Here is a 26953-nt window from a genome sequence, read left to right on the forward strand (position 1 = left end):
GAATCTGTAGTCATTCTTCAGACGATGAGTCACGAGGTCAACACAATTACACCATCCCTGAAGGGCACGGAAATGCAGCCAGAACTAAAAAATGCACTTCAGCCAACCAAGGCTTTAGGTTCATTTGATATTTCAAATAAAATGAAACTTTAGAGGACTTTAACTAAGATGTAATTTTAAGATCAAGATGAGTTTAATTTAATGTAAATCATATTTACATGAAAGCCTCTATAATGAGCACACTATATCTGTCACTAAAATTTCTTAATATTTGTGTAAACATAGTTTCATATTTTTTACACTAAGGAGAGTCAAAGTCATGCCAACATTATTACAATTTCTAAGAAATATGCTAATAGTAATTAATTTGTGGTGAATCATACATATAGAAATGTGCTGCCTTGATGAACAAGAAACAATACTGCTTATGATTTGGCAGACGTGAAAAGAGGAGGGGGTGGGGAGCAGGCCAGCCCCGCTCTGCCAGCAGGAGGGACCACACACTGTACAGTGGGATTCTGGGAGGTGGGTCCACAGGGCTGGGTGGCTTAATTCCAAGAAGACATTAATTGTAAGGGCACCTTCAATTTAATAACAGGTTGACTAAAGAAAGAAAAAACACTGCCATCCTAAATGTCCACATTAATTTAAAACATTATCCTAATTTCAGAAATGTTAAGATATATAAAAATGTGCTCTGTAGAACTGAGAAAATGCTTGCATTCAAAGCTTTAAAAAGCTTGTATGCACATCCTTCCGCCCCCAAAACTTCCTCTTCTAGGAATTTTTCCTAGAGAAAACTCAGGAATGCAGCAAAAAATAAGCCATGGGAAAACTGTCACCATTCCGAAAGATAAATATTTAAATAAATCAAGGCACATCCTCATGAATGGCTGTTTGGTCACCATTAAACATGGTCATACAAAGGTGTCTGTATTATTAAGGGGAGAAGACTGCTAACTCAACACAAACCCATTTCTGTTAAAAAATGTATATGTGTGTGTATGCGTGAGTGTATGCATGTAAAAAGCACCAGAAAGCTCTACAGCAATGAGTCAAAAATCTCACCTCCAGCTATATAAGATTATGGTTGCTTTCTTTTTTTCCTTTTAGTTTTTCTATAATTTTCTAACATTTTTTATGATAAGCATGCATTGCTTCTGTAACAATGAAGAATCTTTCAGTTTTCATTTAACAGAGGCATTTTGGATGAGTTCGTAGGTGGGTTCATAGACCAGCACTGCTGAGGGCTGATGAGCCTATATGCACTCCATTGGCCGGAAGGGTCAGTGGAGCTGTGCCCGGTGCATATTGAACATAGGAAGGGTCTGAAGGAAGAAGATGGAGTTGTGTGAATGCAATTGACAAAAAAGGCTGCAGGATTTAAAAAACTGTGTACCCATATAACATCATTCTAGTCATCCATGGATGATAAAAAAGAGTCCAGAGGTATATTTTACAATGACGCCTCTTCTCATTGCTTTATTAAAATAAAATACTAGGAAATGGTGAAGGAAGCTACATCCAATATGGCGCAGCGTTGCCCATTTCCGGACTATCCCCACAATGGTTCACAAGTGTACTATAATAGTTCACAAGCTGGTCTTGCAGATGCAGGACAGGGGAAGCCAATTCTTCAAACACTGTGGTTATGTGGTTGAGAACACACTTCAATACTACAAGCATTTTGGACAGAAAATCTCTCAGACTATTAGACCATTCTGTGTTTTCTAATGTGCCAGGTTATAATGACCATGTAGCTCCCAGAGTAGCATCTTCAAGAATAAATTACAAAACGGCACATAACCATGTGATGTGCTGACGCTCATAGATACACCGAAGGGTCAGGGACCCAGTCTCCTGGGGGTGGCCCCTTTCCAAGAGCATAGACAGAAACTTCGTACTGAAAGCACTTCTCATTTCAGAGTAAAAGTTGTGTGCTTGCTGGATATTTTGAGATTGCCAGAAGAGGCAATGGAATCACATAAGGCTGTCACTATAAAAATGAAAGCAAGGCCCAACCTTGGTATGATACTTTTGCAATGAACAGCAATCCGTGGAATAAGAATTTAAAGCCCTATTTGAAATCACGTGCTGCAAACCCAGCTCCCTTTCAAAGTCTGAGCCCCATTATCCTTTAGCCTTCAGGGCAGCCTCACGAAACATGTGTTCTCCATGACAGTTTGCCGTTCTCTCATTAACTAGGTCCTTGTGTTTCCCTTAGATCAATAAAACTGCTACGTATCTACATAAATCTGAGAGGCAGATCCATTCACATGAAGTTGACCCTATCTTGCTTTTCAGCTGAAGCAGAATTGAAAAGGATTTCAGAGAGTATTGAAACAGAAGGATTAAATTCTGTCTTATGCGTATCCTGAACAAAAGTGCTAAGTTGGCACCAATGTTCTTTTCAGTTTCTGTGCCTGGATGAAAAAGATCGTGGGTGCAGGCCCTGAGCAGGCGGGGGATCTGTTCGGTCAGCAGCTTGGCGCCTCCAGGGCAGGCTGCCCTGGAAGAGGGGATAGGGAGGACTTCCGGCATGCAGGACAGGAGCGGCCGGAGCCTGGGGCAGGCATGGGGCGGGGCATCCAAAAGTAAGAGTGGGCCGGAGCACGTGGGTGAATGTGGGTTCGTGAGGGTGAGTGCGTGTATATCGCAGGGGCGCAGGGTGTGCTCTTGTACAGAGACCTGGCTGCCCCAAATGTTTGTGTAAGGAGCACAGGGCAGATGGCAGGCAGTGGCCCTTGTACTCGAGCAGGTGGCCTCTGCATCCCCACCGGCCTGTGTCTGGAAGCGGCAGCCGGAGCTGCTGCTCTGAGGCCCACTTTCATCCCCTGGGCCTGGTTCTCTGTCAGCCCTTCCCTGGTCTGGAGGAGGCGCGTACAAACTCTAAGCCATGCGCACTGCGCTCGGCCTTTCACTAAGACTGAGGTCCCTGGACCGACTGTGACAGGGCTGCCAGTCTGAGCTTTCAAGGCTGCACAGCCCTTCACAGCACCTAAGGCCCTGCTCCCGGGCTGATGCCCCCGAGTACCAGCTGGCCGCACGTTCCACAGTGAGGGGGGTAAGAGTGAGCATTTCCTGCACTCTGGCTCTCGTCTGCCACGGGCCACACAGATGGTTACGAGGAAGCAGACTGGGAAGCGCCACTCCACGTGGCCTCCTGCTGACCTCCTTCCTCTTTCCCCGGCCAGAGCCTCCTTCCACTACGAGAAAGGCCATTTACGATGCATATATACATTACAGAAAAGGAAATGATTGTTTTAGCAATTCATCGGCACATCAGCATAGGTTAACTGAATGAATTACAGCAGGCCCAGAGATGTGGCCAGGTGGGGATGGAACCCAAGGTAGGAATAGTGCCACAGCCAATAAAGGAAAGAGGAGAGGAAGAGATATTCCTTGTTCCAGATCACAAGAAAGATGGGGGCGGGGCAGTTCTCAATTTGTTTTGCAACTCTTATTCTTTTTTTTGCGGTACGTGGGCCTCTCACTGCTGTGGCCTCTCCCGTTGCGGAGCACAGGCTCCGGACGCACAGGCTCAGCAGCCATGGCTCACGGGCCCAGCCGCTCCGCAGCACGTGGGATCCTCCCGGACCGGGGCACGAACCCGTGTCCCCTGCATCGGCAGGAGGACTCCCAACCACTGCGCCACCAGGGAAGCCCGGAAACTCTTATTCTTAAATATGATAAACAGCTATCAATGTGTGACCACTGTCATTCATAAACAGATTCTGGAGCTAATTAAACTTTCTTTTGCAAGGAACAATATTTGAAAAAACAAACAAAAGATAAATCTCAACATCATGCAAAAGGGAAACTCCTTTACAGCATTTTCTCCGGGATGGGGTGGGGAGAGGAAGTGAGGACAGGATATTGCTGGAATTTTAATTTGCACTTCACTCCTTCTTTGCTTCAAATGCCTCCCTGGAGCACAAGCTGTTCATTTTGCTTCCAAATGGGAAGCAAGATGGGAACGGGTGGGGACCCAATACTAAGTCCTGGATCTCTGTGAACAATTAGCAAAAGAGGTTCCTTTCAGCATCCTCTCCTCCAATGTCACAGCTGCTCACCCTGGGTGTCCCTTCTCCATGAGGCTGAGATGGTCCGGGCTGCTGTGTTCAGGGTTCTGTTCGTCCAGGGAAGCAGCTCGTCTCTTTCACCTCTGGTGCTCGACCTTTAGTCCTGACATTCCCAGATTCCGCTTAAATTGACCTGAGGCCCATCCCAGCGGCTTTAGTGCCTGAGGTTTTCCCCGACAGCCGTCTACAGCTTCTGCTCCAACACACCGAAACGCAAAGCCACTCTGAGGTGTCCTCCCATCTCTTACTGGAAGCACCTAACAGTGTGAAAATCTCATTTAGAAGACTAACTATATAAATTATTAACGTCTGGATTTTGGGCTGAAACTTGTTTGAAAAATAGAAAAAGTCAGACAATTTGGGTTTTATCCGTCTGTTGAGTGGGGCTCTCCTCCACACCTCCGATTCTTCCTCTGGAGTGTGGGGGTCTTCCTGGCGAAGCACGAGGCTCAAACCCCTCGAGAGGCGACTGCTCTGGGCACAGGTGGGCGGTCTCTGCAGAGGAGGACAGTGTGGGGCCCAGCTGGGGGAGAGTCTTCAGTTGTCAAAGACTATATTATATGTGGGCTGTAAATTAATGGCTTTCCGTTTTAAATACTGACTCTTATCATCCACAGGAAATTAAACTCTCTTTGAAGACGAGCTGGCCACGCGAGCAGTTCCCTTTCTTCTGCCTAAACGTGGTCGGCAGCTCCTCTGAGGGCCCGATGCAGAGCCTGCCATTCTGTGGAACCACCGAAGCAGCTGTCACCGTGTCACCAGTTTCTTACATCCCGGCAGGCGCGGCTCGACTGAGTGAGTGTGTAATGAACACGCTGGGCGAGCAGGCAAAGCCCTGTGGCCAGACTGCGGGCCACGCGGCCCATGTAAAAACCTGGGGGGAGCGTGACTAGTGAACTCGCTAAAACACGCCCCGAAGGACCCGGGAAAGGAGTGATCAAGTACGTAAGACCTACTCAGCGCCAGTACCATCTTCCTGGATCCTCATCCTGACCATGCGCTCAGGTGGGTTTGCTCGTTTTTTTTTTCTTAAACTCATTTTACAGATGTGGGGAATTGAGACTCAGAGATTCCGGACCTTTGGAAGATGGTACAAGCTGGTGAGCGCTTTGGCTCAGACGCAAATCAAGGTTTGAAGGGCTCCCTCGTTAACACGAATCCCGAGGCTCACGTGAATTTCACAGTCACACGCAGCCAGCTCTGCACTGGGCCCTGCGCATGAGCGGCGCAAGCGCAAGCGCATCCTCAGACACCCAGGGCGCTCCGATTCCCTCCAGCTGCCCGGGGGAACCTCAGACCCCTGGCGGTGCTTTAACTCTTCTCTCACACCCTCAGTCAACCCCTGGGAAATGCTGCCTCGCCTCAGATCGGAGCCCCGGCGCAGTGTCTCCTAGAGTCCGCTGCGTCTGGACGTGACCCGGGTGCCCCCAGACAGGACTTCCCAAACGCTCCATGGCGCCACTTTTGCTCAGATTCCGCCGTGACACCCCGTTTCTCTCAGGAAAAGCCAGACAGCTTGAGCGGGTCCCCCTCCCTCCTTCCTTATCGTCTACTTTGGGCACACTGCTCTTCTTGCCCTTCTGGACACGCCACAGGCAGCGGTCCAGCTGTTCCCTGGGCTTGGAACGCCCTGGCGACCTCAGATACCCACACACGGAACTCCCTCTCTGCCACGTCTCTGCTCACCTCCCTGTGTCCTTGCTCACACCCACCTGTCAGTGCCGTTCACTCCGACCATCTGCTTTCTGCTGAAACCTGCCTCCCCCTGTCGTTTCCCTCAGTGATTGCCATGCTCTCATACAGGGGCAGACACTACTTTAGGACAGCTCATTGGTGCATACCCATTCATTTGTGTTTTGTCCACGGCTGCGCTTTCACACCGCAGAGGCAGAGTTGAGTAGTGCAGCACAGACCCACCGCCTTCAAAGTCCAAAACGTTTCCCATCTGATGTAAATTGGAGCAGCCACTATGCAAAACAGTAGGGAGGTTCCTTAAAAAACTAAAAATGGAACTACCATATGACCCAGCAATTCCACTCCTGGGTATATATCTGGAAAAAATGAAAACACTAATTTGAAAAGATACATGCACCCCAATGTTCGTAGCATTATTTACAATTGCCAAGTTATGGAAGCAACCTAAGTGCCCATCAACAGCCGATTGGATTAAGAAGACGTGTAATATATAAACACACAATGGAATATTACTCAGCCATAAAAAGAATGAAACACTGCCATTTGTAGCAATGTGGATGGACCTAGAGAATATTATGCTTAGTGGAATGTCAGGCAGAAAAAGACAAATACTACATGGTATCACTTATATGTGGAATCTTAAAAAAAATACAAATGAATGAATATACAAAACAGAAACAGGCTCACAGACATAGAAAACCAACTTGTGGTTACCAAAGTGGAGAGAGATGGGGGAAAAACCAACTTGTGGTTACCAAAGTGGAGAGAGATGGGGGGGGACAAATTAGGGGTATGGGATTAACAGATACAGACTACTATATATAAGGTAGATAAGCAACAAGGATATACTGTATAGCACAGGGAATTATACCAAATATCGTGTAATAACCTATAATGGAATATAATCTGCAAAAATACTGAATCACTATGTTGTACACCTGAAACTAACACAATAATGTAAATCAACTATACTTCAATAAAAAAAGATGTTTCCTGTCTAGAGCTTACAGAAAAAGTCGGCCAACTTAACTCTCACATCTGGGTAATTTAATTACTTCTTCCTTCCTCCCTCCCTCTCTCTCTCTTCTCTTCTCTTCTCTTCTCTTTTCTTTTCTTTTCTTTCTTTCTTTCTTTCTTTCACTGTAAACTCATGAGTGCAGGGATCTTTTTTCTTTTGATCATACCTAGAATGTAAATGGTACCCAATACATATGTGTCCATTAATGTGTGAATGAGGCCGACTCATTAAACACCCATGCAGGTCACTCTAGTGAGCAGCCAGTCAGCACTGGAGTCCACATTCAAATCCAGAGAGGTGGAAATCGAGACCTACTCTTAATGAGAGCCCCTCCGTCTCTGCCCCCGTCCACTGCGTGCCGCCTCACGAGAGACAGGCTTTCTCTGTTAGCTCGTAACACTCAGATAGGAAAAATATGGGCTGCCTATCCGCTCTTAATCTTATTAAAATAGACAAGAAAGAATGACCCATGTTTCTGACTAGAAGATGGACAAACTGCTTCTAGACAAGTCCTGGAGACTTAGACCTCCTCTCAGCATCTGATCAGAAGACACCAAGGCTTCAAAGGGTCTGGCTGAGGGCTTGGACCAAGTTTTTTTTTTTTAATGTCATGACTGTCATGCCCAGCCATCACCTAGCACCTCCCGACCGGGGCTTTTCCTCTTTGAAGACCACTCCCTACCCCCACAGATGTCCAGCAAGCTCTGGAAAGGTTTGGTGCTGGAGAGCATCTCTACAGGAGAAGTAGCTAAGTCTTTGGGATGAGGTCACCAAGGAAGAGAAGAAGGGAGACTGAGGAAGGAATTCAGGGGGGATGGTGTCAGGGAAGGAGTGTGAGGTGTGGTGACGCTCTCACTTTGAGCTGGAGACCATAGGGCTCATTGCTCTTCTCCAGACCCTGGTCTAGACAAGGAAGGACTTGCCTGTGTACCCAGAGTTTAGGCGACTGCTTCCTGATGGCCTGAACAAGTCATCTAATGGCTTTATGACCAGACTTCATGGATTTACTCTCTGACTTAACGTGTATATATTTACCTGCCCACACAACTCAGAATGAGACTTGCGTCTTAAAAGGAGGAAGAGAGAAGGGACCCATATTTGTTCCTCATCAGGCCCTGGGGGTGGCCGGGGGTGACATACCTACTGTTTCCTGTAATCATCCTAACAATCCTGCAAGTCACACAGTTTACAGATGAGAATCACGGCCGGCTGGAGATTTGGGTTGTCAATTACGCATCCCTCCTCCCTCCCAGGATGCTAACCTCTAGATACTGTGAACCAAATTGGATGAAAAACTGGGCTTCTGTGAATTAACTATGTCCGATAATTCCCCCAGTGCTGGGCCCCAGGCAAAGCTGGGCTGGGGGATGCAGACAGACCTTTCCAGTCACACCTAGACCCTGACCTGCTTTCGACCCAGAGCTGGTGACTGACCCTTGGCGTCAGTGACACTGGGGAACTGCGATCTCACTTGCTCCCTCACTGGGATTCGGACCCAGGTGTTCCACTTGTCTTCCCCTCTGCCTGCTCTGTGGCTCCCCGGCTCTGTGGGCTGCCACATCCTGGCCCTCCTACTGGTTAGTCCAGGGTTATCCTCCCTGGGCTTATTCTAACCAAAACTTCCAGGATGAACTGCATGTTAAGTTGATAACACCATCCTGAAAAGGCATCACTGCATATCAATAAACCTATTTACATAACAAAGTTACAGAAAAGGGACATTTACTTTGGAAATGTTAATACGTAATGAGCTAGACAAATAGTGTGTTTGGAGCAGCCTCTGTCAATCTGTCTAATCAACGTAGAGAAGAAAAACAGCTGACTCAAGCCAAACATTTTTACTTGGCACTTGAACTAAAACACTTGGAGCAGCTCTGACAAGCCTATTTTTACGGGAAAAACACCGCAACAATTTTGGAGGAGAAAAGAGCAATCTTCATACCAGAAAGTGAATTTGTCTATATTCATGTATGTGTACATGGTTGATTTTTGCTTTTAAACTCCAGTGTTGGCTCTTTGTTCCCTGAAATCAAAACATTCAGCATTAGTTTTGGGTTCACACACAGCCAAGTGCGAATGGTAGCTTCTCTCAGTAAATAAATATTCTTATCCTCAACCAGTAGGTGTCGCTGTTCATTTATCATAAATCCTACCGGAAAGCCAAGGCAATTGCTAAAATAACAAGCATGTTTTCTGGAAATAAAATAACCAGTAAGCACTGGGAAAGGATTATTTTCTTTCACAGGTGTCTCCAAATCAAAGCTGAAGTGTGAACAACAATTCAGTCTTTGTATGGCCTCCCACATAGTATTTTGTTCTAGAACTTTAGCACCATTGTAAGAATTCCTTCTAAGCCACGTTTGTACCTCAGATCTAACTGCCTGACCCCATAAACATTTAGTAGTTGATTCTGCTTGTAAAGTACATTGGCATTTCCAATACAGGCGATGGAGTTTTCTAGTATTTCAGTGTGAATCAGAAAATGATACCTACTGCTGCCTACATAGAAACACAAACAAAAAAATCATAGATACTTAGAAGTGAAACATTAAAGCAAGTTTCTAAAAATACGTTAAATGCAAACCCGTCATTTACATCAAGGATATAGAATTATATATTCATACAGTCACTGTTCAATAAATATGTATATAATAAAAAGAATAATAGTAATCCTTTAGAGCATAATGCACTAGACATGGAGTTATGAGCTTTGCATCCATGTCTCACTTAGTCCCCTCTCAGGGGCCCATTTTGCACATGAAGAAACAGAGGCTTAAAGAGGACAGAGATGTCCCTGGGCCACACTGGTAGAAAGTGACTGAACCAGATGATTTTGACCCCAGAGTCCAAGTTCCTAACCACAGCACAGGTGGCCTTTCCTCCGACTTCTGTAAGGAAAAGAATTTGATTCTGCTCACATCCCAGCTTCCAATCCTGGCTCCTGCACTGCTGACATGCGGTAGTCTAAGCAGGTTGCTCAGCTTCCCTGAATGTTGATTCACTCCACTGTCAAATGGGGAAACGGATACCCACAAGTGGGTCTGCTGTGAGATGAGTACTGGTGTGTTTAGGAAAGCTCCCAGCACGGCACCTGGCATGGAGGAGACACTTGCTGAATCTTAAAAACCGGATTTTTTAAAAATAAAATAAACAGATAAGATAATCAGGAATGTGCAGGAAAGTAGCCTTCTTCCAAATGCATAGTGAGAGACCAGGGGTGAGTCTTCAATAGTTTCCAAAGGTGTGAGGGCTCAGCTTCCGCCACTGACACCTGGGAGCATTTCGGGAAACTTCCTCCATTTGGTGGGAACTGTATCTTGCTGACCCAGGTCCAGGGAGTCCTCAGCCTCGACTTCAAGTCTTTTAAAGCCTAAATTTTCCTGTTTTCCCAATCCCTCCCGTGGTTGGCTTTTGCCTCAGTTTCCCTGTCTTGCAACCTGGTTCGCTGTTAATACAAGCGCCCTCATCATTCACTGGCCAGAAGGCACTGAGTGACTAGTATGTCCCAGGCATTGTATGCCATGCTGGTGAGGAAAAGCCAGGGTAGAATCTGATGACATGTAGCAGAGCCTGGATGAGGAGGACCTTGACTAAGTAATCGCACCAACATAGGTATAATTACAAGCGTCTCTGCTGGTTTTGCCAGTCTCTGTAGTAAGGAACCTAACCAGGGGTCAAGGTTAGGGAAGGCTTCCTTGAAGTGGCTCCAGAGGGAAAGCTGAACACTGGGTAGGTTTGGTCTAGGGGAAGGGGAGAGAGGCGGGGTGGTGCTTGTGGATGAGGGCTTCTGAGCAGGGCTCAAGGGTTCTGGGAAAGGAACAAATTAGGGCATTTGAGGAACTGAAGAAAGTGAATGTGGCTGGAGCACAGAGGATGAGGGGATGTAGGAGTCAGAGCCTCCTCTGAGGGGCAGTGGCCCAGCACCTTGCTGTTTCTGGCAGCTGGGGACACAACGGGGGTGAGGGTGTGGTGGGCAATGATGACAACATGTGCTTGAGTCTGTAAAGAGCTAAAGGGGCTTTCAGAAATCTGAAGCCATAGGCAATAAGAGATGGAATGAAGAGATGGCCGAATGGCCTTCCCTTGGAACGTGGGAGTGGATTAGCAATATTAGTCCAAGTTCAAGGACAATAGAGGAGCCTCCCTGTGTGCCACCGAGGGGAGTGCAACAGAAGAGCCTGGAAGGCTTTACCCCTGCACTGAACCAAGAGGACAGCTACCACTGTTGCACACTGTGAGAGGCACTGGACCTTATGTTTTTTTCAATTTTGCCACACTAAGTAGTGTGGGATAGTATTTGTGATTTTCCTCAACTCTACAGAGTTTGCTTCTCTGAAATTCCTATTTCCCTGAAGTTCCTCCTCTTCAATAACTTTCATTTTGTACCTGGACCATTGAGGACAGGGAGGACCCGAGGACAGTGACTGGGGAAGCAATACACATAGACACAGAAATGCCTTCTCTGCCTTGTGTCCTTGGGTGATGATGTAACAAAATAACTTGAAATCCATCTGGATGAGCCTTTACCCTCCAGGTAGCTCTGGGGAAGCTGAGGGCTCCCTTACACCACAACCAGGAATGTCAAGGCAATACTCACTACTATTTTGAATCAATATTCACATGGGCACTTAAGTGTTAACTTAAACATACTAAATTCTCAACATATATGGAGATACTTCAAATAGAAAAAAATCAATCTTTTCTAAACAATGAACTAGTAGGTGTAGAATTTCCATCCAAAAGTTATAGCAAAGTGGTCAGAAGGGAGTTGGGTATTGGCAGTTATGCCTGGAGTTTAACTACTTTCTGGGTCAGAACCAATGCCCTGAGCCCACGCAGTAATTACATTCAGTCCTCAGTAAAAATTGAGAAGGATCAGCAGCAGGGTGCTTTGAGAGGACTTTGTAACTCCTACAGATGACATTCCTTTTTCCATTAACAAAGGAATGTGGGAGATACCTGAGATCACAGGAGGGAGGTAGACCAGAAAGCTACATTTACCTCAGTCCTGTTTCCAACCCTGGTTGGGTTTTTTTTTTTTTTTTTTTGCGGTACGCGGGCCTCTCACTGTTGTGGCCTCTCCAGTTGCAGAGCACAGGCTCCAGACACGCAGGCTCAGCGGCCATGGCTCACGGGCCCAGCCGCTCCACGGCACGTGGGATCTTCCCGGACCGGGGCACGAACCCGTGTCCCCTGTATCGGCAGGTGGACTCTCAACCACTGTGCCACCAGGGAAGCCCCAACCCTGGTTGTTTGTACACTGTTCTACAGGGACCATATTAGATATTCAGAGAAAAGTTAAGAGGTGCATAAAGTTAACATAAATGTGGAAGGTCTACACCGAACAAATCACATAAAGAGTAGAGAAACATGTTAACATTTTGAAATACTTTTTTTGAAATTATAGATTATCTGGTTTATTCTGGATTCAGTGTATTAGTCAGATTTAATATTAGTGGTGTTGAAAAGATTCTTGTTATATTCTTAGCCAGAAGAGTGGATAATGGACAAAGCACTTAGAATTTAGTGAATTTTCTAAGTAAAGAGTTTTGCTAAAAAAGAATGACTTAGAGTCTTTTGGATTCTCTATATAGAGTTTCTGTTAATAGATTATCACTATGGAAACATATGCAGTAAAGAAAAATACTTTTCAGGTTTTACTACAAGAAATCATTAGCAATAACTAGTGAGGGATCTACAGCAAAGATATTAAGCAATGATTCCAACTTAGTTCTGCAGCTGAAGGCAAAAGCAATAACAACCAAAAACAAAAAGCCAAGAAAACAAAAATAAAAGTAAAATTCCAAGAAAATTAACTTTATGCTTTTCTCCTTTATTGGACAAATGTCTGTATTCTTCTACATACTTTTTCTGTTTACACTCTATTTTCTTGTTTCTTTACTGTTATCCCTTTCTCTATATTCAAAGAATTAAGGAAAAGGAAGAAATTTAAGACGAAGAAAGGAAGAAAGGTAGAAAGAAAGAAAGAAATATAGAAAGAAAGAAAGAAAAAACAAAGGAGGGAAAAATGTTCTGGAGGCAAATGACCTATTTTAAAGCTGCTTCTTCTTCTAGGCTGACAATTTCCAAGTGAGAAGCCACGCACTGGCCTTGCATTCTAGACATCCATAAATAAATAGGATGACGCCAACAATGGTCCTCTTTTAGTGTAGCAGACATCAGCTGCCACATCATTCACAGCCCGTGGACCAAAATATGAGACAAGCTAGGCATGCATTCAGACATTTTCTTTGTGGCTCTTAGAAAGCATTTATATTCCATATAAATCCACCCCTCAGTATCGTATTATGTGAACTGAAAAGTGCACTGACAATGGAAGATCTTGATCCATCAACAGCAGCGGCCCTCTCTGAACTGACCTAACAGCTGCAAGGGGTTTGGGAATATCAGCATCCGTAACTTATGACGTCCTTGCATGGGTTTGGTTTGCCTTCCTCATCTGGGAAAGTGTGGTCGCCAAAGGCACAGTGGGGCATCAAGTCCACCTTTCTCGTCCAGTATCTGAAGGGTTGTCCTCAGGCTCTTATTTCGCTTTCCCACGTACAGGGTGTCAGCACGTGAGTGGAGGAGTTGATACATGATGCGTAACTCTCAGCTTGCTTGTGAGTAGGGAGGGGAGGATTGTGATTTAGTTACGCATTGTAACCATCTGAATCTCATCCCGGAAAACCGTGTATGCTTATGCATGTGCGAAGAATACTTAACTTGAATGGCAGAGAGTCTGTGTTTCTCAAGCTCTGGAATGAGGATGACAAAGTACATCTTAAAATTCCTTGATTTGGGGCCAATGACAAGCAAAACATTGATAGATTTAGATTCCTTGTCAATTCCAGGCTGGGATTCATCAAGTTTGCTGGTCTCAGTTTAAAGTTGCCTCTTTATTTATTTATTTAAATTAAAAAATTATTTTATTTTTTATACAGCAGGTTCTTATTAGTTATCTGTTTTATACAAATTAGTGTATATATATCAATCCCAACCTCCCAATTCATCTCTAAAGTTGCCTCTTTAGAGATGCCTTCTCTGAGCACTCTCACTAGAGCAGCACTCCCACCTCTCCACTGCCCACTGGTCTCTGTCACTGTGTCCTGTTGGTCCCCTCAGAGGACTTCATCTGCCACCATTTGTCTGCAGAGGGCAGGGACTGTCTGGGTTTCATTACTGTAATTCTATTGACTAGAAAAGAACATAGATAAGCAGTGCTGAATCAATATTGGCTGAATGAATGAATTCAATTGTTATCATTAAGTTTCTGGGTTTTTAAAAAAGGCCTACAGACCAGGTGTGCACAAGCCAAAGAGAAAGCATGGAGAGAGTATGCCAACTGGGGCCCCATGGGTGGGAGCTAGCAGGCGGCCACTCATTTTCCCTCAGAGAGTAATTCTAGCCCAAGGCCACATCTTGTACCAACATGGGGAATGGAGAATTTGGAGAGGATTTAGACAAGCCCACCGAGAATAATCAAAGCATGGAAGGAATTAGAGTATCTAGGAATGAATATTACTTATCCTGGAGTAGCTGGAAAGGCCTTGGGTGATATGAAGTTGTTCCACGTCTTGATTTTGAAGAGACAATTGCGAAGATGTGGAAAGAACTTGCTTGTTAAAAATGCTCTGAAAGGGTGGACCACCTTGTGGAGGGAGATTATGGGAATTCCTTTGACAAGAAGTACTTAAGAAAGGAGTAGTGGGGCTTCCCTGGTGGCGCAGTGGTTGAGAGTCTGCCTGCCGATGCAGGGGACACGGGTTTGTGCCCCAGTCCGGGAAGATCCCACATGCCGTGGAGCGGCTGGGCCCGTGAGCCATGGCCGCTGAGCCTGCATGTCCAGAGCCTGTGCTCCGCAACGGGAGAGGCCACAACAGTGAGAGGCCCACGTACCGCAAAAAAAAAAAAAAAAAGAAAAAAAAAAAGAAAAAAAAAGGAGTAGTGAATTTCCAGCTTCATCACAGGCAAATGTTAAGTGGTGCCTGAGGGTTTCTTCTATTTCTGTGAATCTCTGTGGAGAAACCAACATTTATTGAGCGCCTATGTATTGAGGTAGGCGTTTCTCTCTCTCTCTGGTGTGCTTGCGTGTGCGCACACCCACACACACGCACGCGCACAAGCACTTTTAACATGGGGGAAACTGCATCCCAGGGCGGTTAACGTAACTACTTTTACCTTGCTAGTAAGTGATGGGGCAACTGGGATTCAAACACCGGCTGGTTTGACTACAGAGCCCAGAGCCTTTCCACCGAACCGTGTCAGAGAACAGAGGGTGGAGAGCAGACACTCGAGCCCACATCAAAGTGCGGCCTCTGGAATGTTATCCCTGCGTTAAAATGGTATCACTACATACGTTTAAATCCAATGTGACAGTTCATAGCACTTGTGAGCCCCGCCCACCACAGTCCTTCCTGAGGATCTCCAGTGGCTTACGGAAGAGGCATCGGTGGGCGGCGGGGAGATGGGTTAGGCCCATGGCTCGGTGTGTATACATGGCTGGTCTCAAGGTTTCTCATCACCCTCCTCTCTTGAGATCAGAATCCAAATGGACTCAGCTTACTCACTTTTCATCTTTGATGCACCAGATCAAGGACTGGTGCCCAAGGCTACTCTCTGTCAGAAACGACAAAGGCGGCTTACAGCTCTCCAGTGAGGTGCCTTCTCATGGGAGTCAAGATTGCAACTGCATTTGGGGCAATCAGGTTCATAAAGAATTACAAGGAGACTCATTTGTCCAAGTGCTCATGCTCTGTAAAATACAGTCTGATGTATAACACAGATTAGACCCACTTCCAGGTCATTAATCCCCCCATATTCACATGGCAACTGTGTTCCTCAGGCGATGAGGCTTTTTTTTTTTTTTTTTGCGGTACGCGGGCCTCTCACTGTTGTGGCCTCTTCAGTTGCAGAGCACAGGCTCCAGACGCGCAGGCTCAGCGGCCATGGTTCACGGGCCCAGCCGCTCCGTGGCATGTGGGATCTTCCCGGACCGGGGCACGAACCTGTGTCCCCTGCATCGGCAGGCGGACTCTCAACCGCTGCGCCACCAGGGAAGCCCGATGAGGCACTTTTAAATCCTTCGTGTTAGGGCCCAGGATTCCCGTGAGGTATGGTGGTCTGTCCTACCATCCTTCTGAAGACAAGTACCAGTGTCAGTTCCAGAAGTGGGAAGGAGCGCAGCGATGTGTTTCCAAGTTGGACGCTAAGGGGGGCTATTGAAGAGGAGTGAGAGCCATCCAATCAGTTAACGCAGACTCTGAATACAAAATGGTAAGAGTATAAAACTAATGTGAGTCGAGAGGGAAAGTGTACAAGTAAACAAAACAAAATGAGGAAGAGGAAGAAAAGGAGATCATTAAAGAGGAAGAAAGAAAACAAAATGTCCACTGCCTCTGAGTATCCAAGGTGAGGTGCTCAAGTACCTCAGTAATTATATTATTACATATTGTCAGGGAACCCTAGACACTGTATTATAATAGTGCTTTAAATGAATTGTCTAGTTTAATCCTCGAAGTAACCCTAACTGGTAGGTATTATTATCATCTGCATTTTCAGATGAGGAAACTGAGGCATATAGAAGTTGGATAATTTACCCAAGGTCACAAGCTTATAGAATTTGCAGCTGGGATGAAAAGTCAGATAGGACTGACTCAAGAATGTTTTTATTCCTCTGAGTTACTGAGAAGCCACTAAACTTATGAGGCAATGTCATAATTCTGTCTCTTGTCTGAGTTGCTAATAATCAGCAATTATTACATGAAATCTGACATGTGAAAGTGAAACACAACTTCAAGGTGCTTTGAGATATGGACATACCATTATCTGTTTGTCTATCTATCTATCTATCATCTATTTATCTATCCATCTATCATCTACTCTCTCTCTCAGGATAAAGTTTCTTAGGTTCCACCATTTTCTACATTTAGGCATTTGGTGGCACTGGAGATATTCAGATCAATAAGTCAAGTCCTCCATAATAGCTGCATTTAACAAGTATCAAGGAAGAATAAACTACCAGGCTCTTGACACATCTCCCATTTCACTCCCAATGCACAGATTTACATACACTGTGGTTCAGTGATTTGTGTGGGTTCCTCTGATACTTCAAGCAAACCATTTCTGTCGAGGCACGATTTGAGACCAAAATAATTCTTGTGAATACATCCAAAAGCTGAATTTTCACCACTGGAGAAAAGTTTTTGGTTTGGGAGATGGGCTCAGAGGGTGGCACACTCATCACGCACAAGCGGGTTTGCTGGTGGCCTCAGTGCATCTCGCACAGCTTGGTGTTTGGACACAGGTTCACCTGTGGGTGATGTTCTGTAATCATACACTCGGGCACTTTCACTGAGGGGCGCATTTTCTCAAAGCCACAAACCTCAATCCTGGTGCAACACAGACCAAGTTCTTTCTTTTACTCACATTCTGAATGAAATACATTGATAATCGGCCTAAAAGAAGCCACCCCTTTCTCAAAGGACTCCAGCGCTTCCCCTGACAGACAGCACTGCCCTGATGGTATCTGACGCTGAGAAGTGCGGGTGTATCAGGTTCCTGTTGTGAGGGGCAGAGGCGGACAGGAGGGTGGGCTGGGTCGCCGGGCTCAGAGGAGTGGCCGGGACACTGTGCCTCCCTGGGCTCTGTGCCTTTGTCAGCCACACCGGTGTCACAGGAAGCCACCACAGGTGACCACTTTCAGGGCAGCAGCCAGAAAGGGCGTTGAGCCTTCCTGTGCTTCTAAGTGTGCTGTGCTGTGGCCTGTGTTTGATCGTTTGGAGGGTTTGCTGTATTCTGTGAGTGTTTTTCCATGTGTCTGAAGGGTAATTCTTTGTCAACTGTTACTGCCTTACTCAAGAATCAGCAATTCACATGTATAATAAGGCTCACAACAAAAAGCACATTCATATTTTTTTCTCTTTTATTTTCCTGCCTGAGCACTTGCACCTTTGAAAAATCTCCATCTTCTTGTGTGCATGAGTGTGTGTGTGTGTGTGTGTGTTCTTTCAGGCAGATGACTGTGTGAGCCCCGGGTGGCCATTCTGCCGGTGCTGCTGTCCAGGTTCTAGCAATGCTGACCCATGGCCGGGGCGCCTGGCTTCTCCTACCTTCTTCCTAATGGCCAGGTGTACATTTTGCCCCAAGACTGGAAGGCTGGCAGACCTGCTCAGGGGAGTTGGCTCTAGAAGGAGGCAGCATTGCTCACGCCCAGGAGATCACTTAGGAGGCACCTTGCTCTTAGACAGGACACCTGCAGGTGGCACCTTGGCTGACCTTGAACATGCCTTGAGATATACACCTTTCCTTTAATGAGTGCTCTGATCACCATGTCACCTGCATAGGCTATAAGATAAACATTCATATTCTTGTTCCTTTACTAATTTATTCATTTATAAATTTACCCAACAACTATTTGTCAAGTCTGTGGTATGTGCCACGTGCTGGGCTATGTGCTGGGCTACAAGACAGGCAAGCTTCCTGCCCTCAGGGAGCTGATCGTCAGGTGTGGAAAAGCAAGCAGGTCGTTATAATCAAACAGCGTGCTCGGTGCTGTTGTTTTGTGGGTGGGGGAAGCAGGAGGCAGTGGGAGCACAGGGCGATGAGGGAGGGATCAGCTAACATGGAGGGGCAGGGCTGACGTCCCAGAGCTGAGACCTGGGGTGAGCGGGACTTTGCCAGCTCGCAGGTGCCGGCAGCTGGTGGAGGACGGGTTTGAGGGAGGTGGGGTTTAAGTGTTCCTGACAGGAAGCTACTGAGATAGTTTGGGTGGAAGATGGCAAGTGGAGGAGACGAGACAGAGCCTAGAAAAGATATTGTGGGATGAAACTGCGAGAACGTGAATGTGCAGGGTGAGGGAGAACTTGGGAGTGGCTGCCAGGTTCAGGTTGGGGCAACAAGTTGCTTCATGGAGATCCAGGAAGAGGTACTGGGAGGTGGGTGTTGGGAGGAAGGTGACTTCTGGACTCATTCTGTGGGGCTGTCCTTCTGGCAGGCAGAGTAACTGCTCCCTAGTGAGTAAGACCTCTGCTGCTGTCCTCTGAGCTTGCTGTTCAACGATGCTGGGGAGGGTGGGAGAACAAAATAGTCTTCTGCTGTCCACAAGGGAGCCGGGGGGCTTCTCTCAGCAAGTCACGCATCTGGCGGTCATTACTGTGACTCTCTCTATTCCTATTCCAAGTCTGGATTCTCCCAGGCCCTTTCCTACACATGGCCATCAAATATTCAGGGATTACCAGAGAGTGTGGTAATCATCCCACTACAAACAGTGTTGGCCTTAGCTTTGATATCTGAAAATTATAGTGAATCAATTGCAAAAAAACAAACAAAAAAAGTTTTGGGAAATACTGAACAAAATTACAGTAAAGCATTCCTAAAACACACATGGCACACTATGTCATAAAAATGAGAGGTCAAAAATCTAAACCATATTTGCCTTTTTCTCAGAATGCTCCTGAGGGATGTTCTGAGACGGGGGCTAGTAATTTAGATGAAGTTGTTAAAGCCCAAAGTTCCTTTGTGATTTTCTCTGGTCCCCATCAGTTCACTGCTAATTGGGAAGTAGAGCCCAAACACTTGAGCAGAGAGCTTTTTAGCCAGGTGACTCTTTTCTTCAATGTCATCCATCACCAACCCAGAATCCAGCCGGCAGGCTGAAGAGGACACCCCACATGGGATTCTGACTCTGATTCCTCATCTCTTAAATCAGAGGTCTGTACCAGAAGATTCCTAGGGTCCCTTCCAGCTGAGACTCTGAATCCATGAAATGCAGCGTGGTGAAAGCGTGACAATGACGTAACTGATTCCAAGCAGTGGTGATGGCCTCAGGATGGTGTGGACTTGGACAGGTGCCTCAGTCGCAGGCACTTGGGAGCCTCACTGGGTCAAAAGCAGCAGCACCACTGAGGCCCCTTACACAGGTGACCTTGGCTCCTTAGGCCGTGGTGAGACTTTCTAAGGGTTCCCAAGTGCATATGAGTTTTAAGGAAATCCGTTCCAGAGCCTCCACTTCAGTGTCTGCTGGATCCGGGCCTCATGTGGGTTTTCTTTTACCACGTTCCCCTTTTAAAAACAGCCCTTCTACTTTACAAAAGCAAGACTCACCCTTCACCTACCACGATCTCACGACTGGGATGAAAACAAAGGAATGACTCTAAAATCTATTTTTAGGAAAGCTTCCTTTAGGGGCTAATCAGCTATGAAGCACCTATCTTAGGATGTGAGGTATCTCCCCGTCTCACAGAGATGAGATCAGGGTGAGGCAGGGTGAGCTCTATGGGGAATTTTGTGCCTCATTAGGATGTTCTAAAATCAGATATATTGTAGAACGTGGGCAGTGGGAATAATAGAGATTTTTGCCCAATTTTTTGTTTAATGGCTTAAATTCCTTTTTCTTCTGACTCTTGTCCGTACATGCACTGCTCTTGTGGGAGAATCTGAGTGCAAACAAAGAGAAAATGGCTAAGAAACACTGAATGCTGAAATGGCTTTTCCCTCCATGTATTTAGTGTCAGCAATTATGATCGGTCAGTCTTAATCCTCACTCCTAGGGCAAACATTAGCCAGAAAGAAAGACGTTTTCAACAGTTGAAGCAGCTCGTTCTTCTAAACGTAACAAATATTTTCAGGGACTACCAAATTTTTACACTGAGTATTAGATCAAACCTGAAGATAAAAATTTTATGTGGTTCCTTTTAGATTTGGTGTGCATTATTTAACAAGGCAGTTAAAACCCACATTATTTAAAATCACCTAATGAAATATTTATTCCAAGAAAAGTCAATACTCATCATATTTCATATTATAAAGTGTTGACTATTTCCACCTCCTATTAAAAAAAATTAAAATTACATGCTGGCTGCTGAATCAGAAATCTCTCTATATGTGTGCATATATATGTATATGCATATATATATACACACACATATTTATATGCTTTTACTTTCTTTAAATATGCAGAAAAATTCTGACCATTAATGAAATCATTTCTGAATTATTGCACATGACACGTGCTTAATTATTCACAGACGCCTAACACCATAATGCATGCAATATATGCACAAACAGACACTAGCAGAAGACTCCAGGCCATCCTTGCTTCCTAAATAACGTAATTTCAGCTACGTACAATATTCCTTTGTTACATACTAAGTACAAGGATAGATAGATTTATCTTTGTTTTTTAAACATTATGAAATGGTTAAATTATAGATTCTATAACATTTTAATCCTGACTGATTTTCATAACCCGTCTTGCAAGGTGGATATCTATTTTTTAGTGACCTTTACAATACTCTATGGGATTCATATTAGTATGTTTATTTACATTAAAAAATACATCCACTTGGTCCGATTCTGTTGATTTGTTTGATGAGGAGGACTGAGTTTGCTAATCACTTTTATTAAGAGATATTTTGTTGGCAAAGGTATATTGGAAATAACAATATTTAAATTTTTTTCAATCTTTTTTGAATGTATTAAACAAAGCATTTCTAAATTTACAAAATAAGGGTATAATTGATAGTTACTTGTTAGAGCTTCATAAAGCCTTTTTGGTATAATTCCCAGAAACTGAAAAAAATGAACTACCATGCTGACTGGGTAACAAATCCTTTTGTTTCTAATTCCTTGCTTCCAAAAATTTTGAAAATTAAAAATGGTGTTTGATGATAGACCACTATGTGATTTGGGGGCATATAACTGCAAATGAGTTTAAAAAAATGAAACGATATTCTTAGAAAAAGACATCTTCCACTATAATCTACTTATAACAAAGTTCTTTAGTGCCTACAGTAAAAAAAAATTAAGATAAAGAATTCATATTGAACCCTCTCTCATTCTAGCAGCCAGTAACATTTATTCATGACATCTCATTAAGGTGTGCATTACTATTAACATTTTACTTCCTGTTTAACAAGTATTCATCAAAATTTGTAATATATTTTTGTTGTTTTGATTAATTGTGTAAGAGCCATCACTTTAGTGATAACTCAACCAGGAAAAATACTAATACTTAGAAACTCATGTCTCTTAAGAAATTAAAAATTTTTTTAAATCTACATTTTTTTGTAACAGAGATACATACTAGGTGATCAATAAAAGATTTTCAAACATGAAAGCAAACGGCATCAGAGATTGAGGGAAGTGGAGTGGAAATACCAGGAGTAAAAGACAGGATACAAATTTCCCATTGGTAAACAGAAGCTTGTTCATAGAATTAGAAAACAAGTGATGTAGACATCAAATCCCTATACACATGAAGTCCACTTCAGTCATTTAAAAGAGTCCTATCTCACTTCTTGAAAAAAAAAAGGTCAATATTTATAATATTCTAACAATTTCACTTTTTGCACAGATTTGTACTTAGGGAAAACTTTATAGATCAACTTAAAAACTTGGGAGGCGGTACATGGTTTTCAAAATGTGGTACAGGGGTGTACAGGGAAAGCAATGTGCACCTCACCACTGCGTACCATTTCGTGAGTAAACATTCTCCTTACTTCTCTTTTGTTCAAGAGAAGGTGCTAGTCTGCTATTCCAGCTGAGCACCACCATAAATTACAGGGAAGATGACTTACTCATCAGTTTACCTGAGTCTTTCTGTGTCTTCTTCTCCCTCTGCTATTATCCTGGGCCACTGTCTGCTGTGCAGGGTGGGGCGCTGGCTCCTGCCTGCCGCTTGGCACTGAACTCCCTGCTTTTCTGCTTCTCACCCACTTTCTTCTGGTGTCAGAGGCTCTGATGCTGCCAGAGATGGGCCCCATCCCTCAAGAGCGCGGCCTCTCTAGGGCTGGGGTGCACTCTAGCACACAACTGTAATGCAGACTGTTCTAGAATGCACACAGTGGGGGCTTTATTTTACTGCCCACATAACTGCTGAGCAAGTCATTTCCTCTCCCTGAATCTTAGCATTCTCATCTGTCAAGTGAGGACTTACCATCCTCTAGCCTGTCTCTTGAGGGTTACAGCTGACACAGGGAAAGGGAGCTCCTTGAAAATGCTAACCCATTATTAGACATGAAATCTCCAACTGCCTAATTGCTTGGCATGTGGAAATACATTCAGTAGCATTTTCTTTCCATTACAGATGCATATTTAAAAATAAACAAAATCAAACCAAATGGAACACGAATCTGGCAAACATCCCACCACGGGTAACATGGTCTCTGTTTCTGGGAGAGGGAGGAGGGCCGGGCAAAGCAATCCTGGGAAGAGGCCCAACTTCCCGGCTCTGATTTGCTGAAAGTCCTTCTGGCATGTTCTCCCGCTCCCTTGCGCTCATGACAAAGAAATATAACCTTTGGCCAATTGCATTTTTGTTCCACTGGTAAGTAGGTTAATGTGACCTGGCAGGGCTGGATGAGGTAGCACAGGAAGAAATAATATCTGTGCCTTTGTGCAGCTCGACGTGACAGAGGTAAACAGGGTAGAATACAAAGGTTTGGAAAAAACAGGGATTATTTCACTGTAAAAGGACTTGCAGGATAGTATTTTACAAGCAACTTCTTTGATATACATTACAAGTGGTTACATTCCCACAGACCTAAAAATCCCCCAAATAGTTGTATCTTATTTGTCTCAACTCGTCCCTGCTTTCTTTATACCCTGCCTGATTTACAATAATCCCCAACACCAGTGATTAGTGTGAAAGTAAATGAAATAATTTTGTTCATGTAGTTTTATAAAGAGCACTGAAGCCCTACTTTGTACAAAGAGGTTTACAAATACTAATATTTCTAAATATTTATTAATTTTTAAAGTAAAATAAAATGTGTTAGTTTTATTTGTTTATTTTTGAGTTTTTTTAGATTGAAGTATGGTGGATGTAAAATATTAAGTAAGTTACAGGTGTACAATGTAGCGATTCTCAAGTTTTAAAGATTATACTCTATTTATGGTTATTATAAAATATTGTCTATATTCCTCATGTTGTACAGTATATCCCTGTAGCTTATTTTATAAATAATATAGTTTATACCTCTTAATCCCCTATCGCTATATAGCCCCTCTCCCCTTCCCTCTCCTCACTGGTAACCGCTACTTTGTTCTCTATATCTGTGCGTCTGCTTCTTCTTTGTTATAGTCACTGTTGTATTTTTTAGATTCCACATGTAAGTGATATTGTACAGTATTTGTTGTTCTCTGTCTGACTTATCTCACTTAGCATAATACCCTCCAAGTCCATCCATGTTGCTGCAAATGGTAAGATTTCATTCTTTTTTATGGCTGAGTAGTATTCCACTGTACATATATATATATATATATATATCACATCTTTTTTTTTTAACAAATAAGTATTCATTTTACTTTTTTAAATATCTTTATTGGAGGGTAATTGCTTTACAATGTTGTGCTAGTTTCTGCTGTATAACAAAGTAAATCAGCCATATGTATACATATGTCCCCATATCCCCTCCCTCTTGCGTCTCCCTCCCACCCTCCCTATCCCACCCCTCTAGGTGGTGACAAAGCACCGAGCTGATCTCCCTTATACCACATCTTCTTTATCCTACAATGTGTTACTTTGAAATCTAATGGTATGGGCCTCATTATCGTTCCCATTTTTCCACTGGGAACGGGAGTTTCAGAGATGTCGAGGAACTAGCATGGAGTCTCATCGTGGTTCATAACTGAGAGGTCAGGACACCCTTCCAGATTTCTCTGGCTTCAGAGTTCTTTTATTTTTTCTGTAGTACACTTCCTGTACTAGGAATGATATTTAAATTAATCTGGAATGTAAAATATAGTTACTTTTCCAGGCAGATCTATTTATTTCTGGATTTATTTATTTTTAAAGAAAACCCGTCTCTGCGTGAAAACTCCAGGCATCTCCTTCCCTCGTTGATGTGTGGCGGTATGAGGGGGTGTACTGACCCCTCCTCCCAGCAGTGCCTGTGTGGGAAACGGGGGAGGGGGATGGGGGGCAGGATGGGTGGCGGCCATTCCTGGATTTCATTCTCTGGGGTGGAGAGGAAGGAGCATCCTGTAGAGACATGAAGTTCTAGAAGCTTCCTAACCACTTTTACAAACTGGAGATTCTTTTGGGGGTAAGAAATACCTTTTTAGGGTTGCAAGTGTTCCCTAGGAGGGTTAATTTTTTGGTGATTAGTGACTTCCTGGTAGGAAGTGTCCATGAAATGCTCAGGTGAACGAACGGCTGTGATTTGGAAGTGAGGGAAGGTGGAGGAATAACGATGTTATGGGAAAGTGGGTCAAACCCACACTTGCTCTAACCTGACCCCCAGCTGAATCTTGGTACCCTGACTGACTACTTGTGGGTATCTCTGTGCCCAGGGCACCTGGGTCAGGAGCAGCTCCTCAGGGCCTTCTGGACATTAACATGTCTGACCTGTAAAAACAAATTTCACTGTTGGAAATGGCCTTTCCTCTCTCTCTGACCTAACCGTGGAGAGGTGTGGTGGAGAGACAGGACTTGTCTTGGGCCCTCCTGCAGTCAGTCCAGTCACAGCCTTCAGCCTCCACGGTCCTCGGGCTCACCGGGCACGTGGAGGAGGCCTGTGAGCTTGGAAGCAGTGCTTATCCAGTGACAGTCGTGGTGCTGATGTTATTGACCGCGGCTTAGGCAGCTGTTCTGGCCGAGTGGACTCTCCGCGGCTGAAGTGGGGGTGGCCTGGGAAAGAGGCTCCCTTTGACATTTTTTTTTTTTTCCGGTACGCGGGCCTCTCACTGTTGTGGCCTCTCCCGTTGAGGAGCACAGGCTCCGGACGCGCAGGCTCAGCGGCCATGGCTCATGGGCCCAGCCGCTCCGTGGCGTGTGGGATCTTCCCGGACCGGGGCACGAACCCATGTCCCCTGCATCGGCAGGCGGACTCTCAACCACTGCGCCACCAGGGAAGCCCCCTTTGACTTTTTACATGGATAAGCTCCAAGAATGTGACACACCTGCACTGGCATTGTCTGTATGTGAAAACTAAGCATCGTAATTTTGACGATGTATATATACTCTGTATATATTAATATTAATGTGCTATATTAATATTAATGTGATATATTAATGTGTTAACAGAATGAAAATTGAAATAATGGTTTCCTCAAAATATTAACATTATGTCTACTAACCTCACCTGAATTAAGCTAGTCGGTAGGTAGGAAATAAGCATAATCTGTATCTGACAGCATATTTTAGAAGTAGTTGTTAGATGAATATTAAATAAATAATGCCTTTTCCCCCAAAGAACTATACACTAGTATAACTACACCATGCAGGTTGCCACGACTACCTGGTCGGTAAACGTGTGTTTATTACTCCTGTAATGGGAGCAGCTATTACATGGGCCTCTGTCTATCCATATACTTCTAAATACAGAACTTCTTTGAAGATGCACACAGTCAGGGTGATGACATCTAAGGCAGAGATGTAGCATTCCTTCCAGGGTGTAGCAAAGTAAACGCAATACATCATTTAAAACAGCCGTAGAGGGAGATAGTCTGTGCTGGGAGTTTCATCACTGAACGGAATAGGCAATGTTTCTGTTTTCTTACAAACTCACTAACATGGAGAAATATTGATACATTAAACCTAATATATAGCACTTAGGGTAGAAGGCACACTTTATACATGTAGGATTTCTTACTGTCATTCTCACAGTAAGGGAAAAAGGTACAAATACGGGAAATAGGAAACTTTCCAACGCAGGGTTGGTATAGAAACTGAGAGAGAAAAGAATATAGAAAAAATAAATGATGGATGTTTTTAAAGGATTAGTAAATTGTAAAGTGCTGTATAAATATCAGATATCCAAATGGTCATCATAAATATGGCTATTTTGATCAATGCTGCCTGTTTATTAGTGAAGCAAAATTAACAATATACATTTTATTAAACTAATATACGTTTTACAGAAAGCAGGCCAAACATAGCCAGTTTGTTTATTTTGAGAAATATAAGCACACGAAAGGCATGAAAAGGTTAGACCTTGCCTCTTCTAGCACTATAGCTAAATTCTTAAATGGAAACCATTCTTTTGTTTTAGTAATTTCTGATTAGGCTATGGAAGTTGAATGCTATAGATTTTTGTTTTAAAGTTGTATTTCTTTCAGAGACAGAAGGAAGGTCAGTCTCTGTAAAAGAGAAGGAAAGGTGACCCTCGTCATTATAACATAATGTAGCCAGTCCCCAGGTGTAATGGGAGAAGAA

General features: G+C 44.2%; 1 protein-coding gene across 3 annotated transcripts in view; it reads right to left on the minus strand.

The window, feature by feature from the left end:
* PRKN (parkin RBR E3 ubiquitin protein ligase) overlaps window positions 1-26953 on the minus strand; it is a 1303276-nt gene that overhangs the window by 51990 nt on the left and 1224333 nt on the right. The gene's annotated exons all lie outside the window — the stretch shown is intronic.

The sequence above is a fragment of the Mesoplodon bidens genome (assembly GCF_964165515.1).
Source record: "Mesoplodon bidens genome assembly, chromosome: 12".
Classification (NCBI taxonomy): domain Eukaryota; kingdom Metazoa; phylum Chordata; class Mammalia; order Artiodactyla; family Ziphiidae; genus Mesoplodon; species Mesoplodon bidens.